Below are 7,238 nucleotides of genomic sequence, written 5' to 3'. Positions count from 1 at the left end.
CCTGGAATAACCATCTAGATAGCAAAAATATTTGTGACATGCCAACCTTTCCAACATTTGGTCAATAAAAGGTAATGGGTAGTGGTCTTTCTTGGTGGCTAGATTTAGCTTCCTATAGTCAATGCACATTCTCCAACCCGTCACAATTCTAGTTGGAATTAGCTCATTTTTATCATTTTTGACTACGGTGGTTCCTCCTTTCTTAGGAACCACTTGGACCGGACTCACCCATTTAGAATCGGAAATTGCATAGATAATTCCCGCATCTAACAACTTAAGTACTTCCTTTTTGACCACTTCTTGCATGTTAGGATTTAGTCGTCTTTGACCTTGGACATATGGTCTATGATCTTCCTCAAGATTAATTCGGTGCATGCAAAATTCGAGACTTATGCCTTTTAAATCGTCAAGTTTATAACCAATGGCTTTCTTGTGAGACCTTAAGACATGAAGCAATTTAGCCAATTTACTCTCATCTAATTTAGTACTAACGATTACCGAACACATCTCCTTATCATCAAGAAAAGCATACCTCAAATTGGAAGGAAGAGGCTTAAACTCGGGTTTTTGTACCTCAAGATCTTGAGGTGTAGCAACCTAGCCTATAAAGTGTGAGCTCTCCTCCAATGATAGCTCCTCTCCATCCAATTCTTGCTCCAAAGCATCAATATCCTCATTTCCAATCTCATCATCACCTGCAAATGATTCTGAAAGTAAGAGTGCCTCCAAGGGATCTTTAGATAAAGATCGTGGTGTAGAGTCTTCTATAACAATGTCAACAACATCCAAAATGTCAATAGAATAACAAGACTCTTCTATCATTGGACTCTTCATGGCACTATTCAAATTATATGTGACCTTATCGTCACCCACTTTCAATGTAATTTTACCATTTTTGACATCAATTAACGCACCCGCGGTATGTAAAAAGGGTCTTCCCAAAATGATTGAGATTTGGGCATCTTCGGCCATGTCAAGAATAATAAAATCAACCAGAATAAAAAACTTATCAACTTTAACGGGAACATCCTCCAAAACTCCCAAAGGGCGTTTCATAGAACGGTCCGCCGTTTGCAATGTGACACTAGTGTATTTTAAGACTCCCATATTAAGCTTAGCACAAATAGAGTAAGGTATTATACTCACATTAGCACCTAAATCGCATAAAGCTTTATCAATTTGGTAGGTGCCAATTGTGCTTCGAATAGAAAAGCTACCGGGGTCTTTTAACTTAGGAGGGGACTTGTTTTGCAAAAGAGCACTCACCTCGGCGGTGAGAGCTATTGTTTCAACATCATCAAAAGTCATCTTCTTAGTTAAAATGTCTTTCATGAACTTAGTGTAAGATGGAATTTGAGTGATTAATTCGGTAAAAGGAACGGTTACCTGGAGATTTTTCACAACTTCCATGAACTTACCGAATTGAGAATTCTTGTGATGCTTTGCCAATCTATGAAGAAATGGCACTTTGACTTTTTTCGGAATCTTTGCTTCAACATCTTTCTTTGGAGACGCATTCTCCACTTCTTTGACTTTCTCAACAACAAGTCGATCATCCACTTTCTTGGGAATTTCTTCACTTTCCTTATCATTTGGAGAGATCTCCAACTCGACAAGTACCTCCTCATCTTCTTTGGGCATGGATGGCTCATCATATTTCGTACCACGTCTCAAGGAGATAGCATTTAGGGTAGCATGTGGTTGCTCACTTTAAGGGGGTAGTTGACCCGTTTTCCTTGAAGAGCTAGATGAGGCCAATTGAGCCATTTGTTGCTCCAACATCTTGATTGCGGCATTTTGAGCTTGCTCATTCTTTTGGATTTGAGCCAACAATTCCTTTTGCATACGTACTATCAATCCCTTAAGCTTACCTCCTTCTTGGTTGTTTTGTTGGACATTTTGTGGTGGAGGTTGATTTTGTTGGTAATTGTTTTGTGGGGGCCTTTGTTGATTTTGATAACCCGGTGGAGGGATATACTTTTGTTGTTGAGGGACATAGGCATTTTGTTGTGGTGGGGGTTGTGGTTGAAGATTAAGCACATTGTTGCTTCTATAAGACATATTCGGGTGAAATCTTGTATTTGGATTATATGTGTTTGAGAATGTACCCGGTGGATAAGCATTTTGTCGCATTTTGTCTTAAAGCTTGAAAAGCATTTACCTCTTCAATAGGAGCTTGGCAATGAGCGGTGTAGTGACCCGTACCTCCACAACCATCACAAACGATGATTTGACTTGTAGAAGACATGTCATTGAGTTGTTGAACGGAATCTCTAGCATCCCTTTCCGCCAATTGTTGTTGGAGTAAAGCAATTTGAGCTAACAAAACGGAGTTGTTGGAGGATTCTTCTTTACCTTTGGGTGGCACAATTCGGTAATTGACATATTGTGCATCATGAACCGCCATAGATTCGATCGTGGCATGATCAAGGTCGGTGTCAATTTGATCAAACCGCCCATTGTTGGCGGAATCAAGAATCCTTCGGGACTCGGCACAACATCCATTGTAGAATGTTATTGCTAGAAACCAATCATCTAGCTCATGATGTGGGCATTGTCTTTCTAGCTCCTTGTACCTCTCCCAAGCCTCATATAAGCTCTCAAGAGCTTGTTGACGGAATCCGGTGATTTGGCTCCTCAAAGTTTGAGTTTTCTCCGGTGGAAAAAACTTTTGATAGAAAGTAAGAGCCAATGTCTCCGAATTGGCGATTCCCATGGCGGTGCGGTCAAGGCTATTGATCCAAAGCTTGGTCTTGTCCTTCAAAGAGAAAGGGAAAAGTATTTCCCTTATTTGGGGTTGATTGACGCCCGTTTGTCGGATCATGGAGCAATAATCACAAAAATTTTGCACATGCAAATTGGGATCCTCCAAAGGACTTCCCCCAAATTGCTTCCTCTCCACAAGGCTAATGAAAGCCCGTTTGATCTCGAAGTCCGGCGCGGTGATTTGAGTGGTTGTGATACCGGCCGGAAGCATGGCCGCGGTGGGCTTTGAGTGATCGGAAAGTTTCACCATCGTTTTGGTAGTAGATGGTGTTGGTGATGGAAATGATGAACTTGAAACCTCCTCCTCTTCAAGGGCTTCTAGATCGTCTAAGTAAGACTTTTTAGCACTTTCAGCTTGTACGGGAGAAGAGACCTCTTTCACTTCCTTACAAAAACGTCGTCTTCTCCTAAAGGTTTTCTCGGGATAGAAATCCGGTGAAAGCAATTCTCCTTTACGAGAGAACCTGGGCATAAGACAACAATTTTTAGAGAAATGATAAGTAACGGTCTCAAGGAACAAGTGTTCCTCAAGACAAAAGAAAACAAGATAAAAATCGATAATTCAAAACGCAATAAAACCGTGTCCCCGGCAACGGCGCCAAAATTTGATAGGCTTATCGTGTACCTATACAAAGATAATTACCCTAAACAAAAAATTAATGTAGCAATAGGGGTCGAACACAAGGAAACGGGAATTACGTCGTGAAATGTTATGGAAGGATTCTTATCAAGGTCGATTTCGTTTTGTTTGTTGGTTGGTTTGATGACTAATAAAAAATTATGATGTAATTTGTATAATAAAAAGGAGTCTAAGGGGGTCGGGTCACACATGCAAAGGTAAGTATATAATTATGTTAAAGTCGGTATTAAAAACATTGTCAATTGCTTAGGCTTAGAGACTCCCACCTTAAGACATTAGTGTCAATCATAGACCGGGTCCTAGAGAAACTCTCGTCCATGACTAGGTCGTCCTACTATACATGCTTAGTCTAATCCAATTCCGTGCCTCTCGACTTTAGAACGAATGAACAAACTTAATCAATTGAATAAGGCCTTAAACAAAGATTAAATGTTATGGCACAAGCATGTGATAGAAGCAATATTAACAATATTATTATCAACCTATTTTAACATGTTATACACTTGATTTTGCATGGCTCCCCTAGCCCTTAGACTAGGAAATTTAGTTACTCATATTAGAATGTAAATTGCAAACTATATTGTAAGAAATGTTCAACATGGTTGTATGATTTGTATAGACTAGGTGATACAACATGTATAAGAAATAATGCTAATGTAATCTAAATTAAGTACTTTAATTATAAACTATGTGTAAACTAAAATAGAAATGTAAAATTGCAAACTAGAAATAAGAATACCTTAATAGAGAAGAACTTGTAAGGAAGAACAATTAACCAAATGCTTGAAAGTGTATTAAGAACTAAAAGTTTGAAGAACTACAAGCTTAACAGTGTTGTAAACTAAAGATGAAAAATATTGAGAGAATTATATTGCTTAAGGCTATTGTAAAATAAAATGAGACGTGAAAAATTGGATACCCCTAAGCTACGAAGTGGCTCCCCTTTATATAGGGGAGCAAAGGTGAAACGTAAGAAATCTGGAAACATGCAGCCCCGATCGGGGTTGGGGGTCCCGATCGGGGTCGTGTGATTTCCGGTTATTCTTCTTAAATCCTTGATTAATTACTTGAGGAATCCCAATGCACGTGCTTTAATGCTCCTTAATCACCCGATAATGCTCTAAATTCATAGCATCCTAAGCTTCTTGGTATCCAATGCTTGCACCTTAATATGGACCTTCATTTTGGGCTTGACTTTGCATTTGGCCTCACTTTGTAATTTCTTACTTCAATCTACTAAATCTTCATGCAAAACCCAAGCAACTTTTTATGCTTAGTCCAATACTTGGTCTTGTTTAGCTTAGTGAACTTGGTGTATAAAATGATAGGAAAAAGCCTCTACATGCTTAGATTCCTAAAAAAACGTAACAAACACAACAATACACCTAGAACACAAGATTAGCTCAAAAATATACTAATTAAAGTATGATAAACAATAGAAATCGAGCTAAAATAAGGGGTAAAAGTATATATAAAATGGACATATCAATAATATATAATGAAATTGAGAAAGTTTATAACAAAAAGAAAGAGTTGCATTTATGACCGATGGAAAATTAGAGTGATGTGATTTTTATTTGTCGTCCAACATATTCTAAAAATAAACGTCGTAATTTTAATTTAGTATGTATTTTGATTTGTTAATTGTTGTTTATTTATTAAAAAATTAAAAAGTTAGTAATTATTATGCTATTTAAAAACTTATACGCATTTAATGTTTGCAAATTAATTAAGTTTTTTGTTTTTTCTTTTCTAAACAATAGTGATGAGGTGACTTGCTAAAATTGTCTCAAAAGTGGATTTGTGTAGTGTGGTGGTTTTGGTTTGTCTTTTTATATTATTTATAGATTCTTAATGGTTAGTATAATTAAGAAATTAAAAAAGTGAATATTTCGTTATATTAGGCAAGTAATAAAAAAAAAAAGGAAAAAAGACAACTATAAACTAAATTAATAATATGTTTAAAATACCCGCAATGGTGGAGTCTAGTAGTTAAAATTTAGATTAGACCCTTAAGGGTCTCATGTTCAAGTCTCACAAAGAGTAATTTTATGGGGTAAAAATGGCATTAGGTTATGCCTTATATTCTATCGACTTCAAGTTTGTCACCCCTTATATAGGATGGTTAACCTGGTGTACATGAGTAAAATGGCGTGAGATTATGCCTTATAAACTTCTTGCTTCAGACGACCACTTTTCTTCTGAAATTTCAGACGAGCATATGTGACCATTTTATGATTAAATGTACATAAGAATGATATAGTCAGAAAATGGCTACAAAATCTCATATTACTATATATTTAAGACCAAAATATCCGGTTTTAATTAAGATCAACCGTTAACTATTAAAATTCTGGTAATTGAAAAGACATTGTGAGACATGAAGATTAGGAATTTAACTAGTATTGTGCCCGGCTTTGCCCTGGCTACCTCTACTTATCATTAATTTTTTATTCATTATATAAAATTACTTAAAGTTGCATAACCCATAAATTTATCATTAATATATTTTTCTATGACATATCCTAGAATTACGATGAAATAAATTTTGAGACAAATTTACTACTCCCGCTATAAATATTTTACTCTTATTAATGAAACAATAGTAATAACATTTCACTACTTTCCCGTAATCATTGTTACTTTCACTACTCCCGCCGTAATTATTGTTACTGTCACTACTGCCGCATTAATGTTGATAATTTCACTACACCCGTCGTAATTATTGTTACTTTCACTATTGTCGTATTAATATTGATTATTTCACTACTCCCGTTGTTTCTACCACTTTCACTAATCTCGCTAATAATATTGTTAATTTTACTATTCAAATGAGTGATTACTATCATATACCTATATCAATATTACTACAATTCTTTTCTTTACAGACGAAATTACTTTTACTACTTAGGCATGCAATTTTAAGATGATTGTATATTTATATAGATATATTACATATATGCATTAAATCAAATCAAAAGAATTATGCTATATTATATATTATGGAATCTAACTTGAATTATTTATAACCTACTTCTATTATATTTTTGTATGTTAAATAATTAACATCTTTGTACATCTAATAAACTATAAAGTTTTATAAAATTGCATCGATTTTAAATTTAATATATAATTTTATGATGATAATAATTAATATCATAAGTGTGCATGTTTATACTAATCAATATATATAACTAACGGAGTCTTTTTTTCTATTATACTATTAACATTAGAATTAAAAAATAATTAATTTTTTATAATTTTTCTATTATAATTAGGAATATAATTTTCCTATTAGAAATTAGAATTAATTAATTATTTTACAATTTTCCTATTAGAAATAGGAAATAAATTAACAATTTATTAAGGCTTTTTTTCCTAATTATACTATTAGAATATAGGAGATAATAATTATTTAAAAATTTTATATTATAATTAGGAATATGATTTTCCTATTAGAAATGAGAATTAATTTATTATTTTACAATTTTATTATTAGAAACAGGATATAAATTAGTTATCTACAATTTATTAATATTAAAAAACTATTCATTAGTATTTGTTCACTTTTTTATTAAATTAGAAGGAAAAAAACATTTGATATATTTATAATATCCAATTTTATAACAACTTTCGATTAAAAAAATAAGGTATTATGAGGCTAAAAGGCCCTAGGCCGAACTGGGTTGTGATAAATGTGCATGCATAATACGTACTAAATGGAATTTACTCATGTAAAGAGTAAAATGACTGTTGAAATATGTCCTACGTCTTTTGTTATTGCTAATGTCATATTTAGTTATACATAATACGAAGTTTATTTTTCAAATGT

General features: G+C 34.0%; 1 non-coding gene across 1 annotated transcript; it reads left to right on the top strand.

The window, feature by feature from the left end:
* The first annotated feature begins 2,537 nt into the window (after positions 1-2,537).
* On the top strand, positions 2,538-2,644 carry LOC141658049 (small nucleolar RNA R71). Its single transcript, XR_012548960.1, has one exon. It is a non-coding gene; the product is annotated as a small nucleolar RNA R71 (small nucleolar RNA).
* Positions 2,645-7,238: the final 4,594 nt, after the last annotated feature.

The sequence above is a fragment of the Silene latifolia genome, chromosome 5 (genome assembly GCF_048544455.1).
Source record: "Silene latifolia isolate original U9 population chromosome 5, ASM4854445v1, whole genome shotgun sequence".
Taxonomy (NCBI): Eukaryota; Viridiplantae; Streptophyta; class Magnoliopsida; order Caryophyllales; family Caryophyllaceae; genus Silene; species Silene latifolia.
This window is presented reverse-complemented; position numbering and strand designations above follow the sequence as displayed.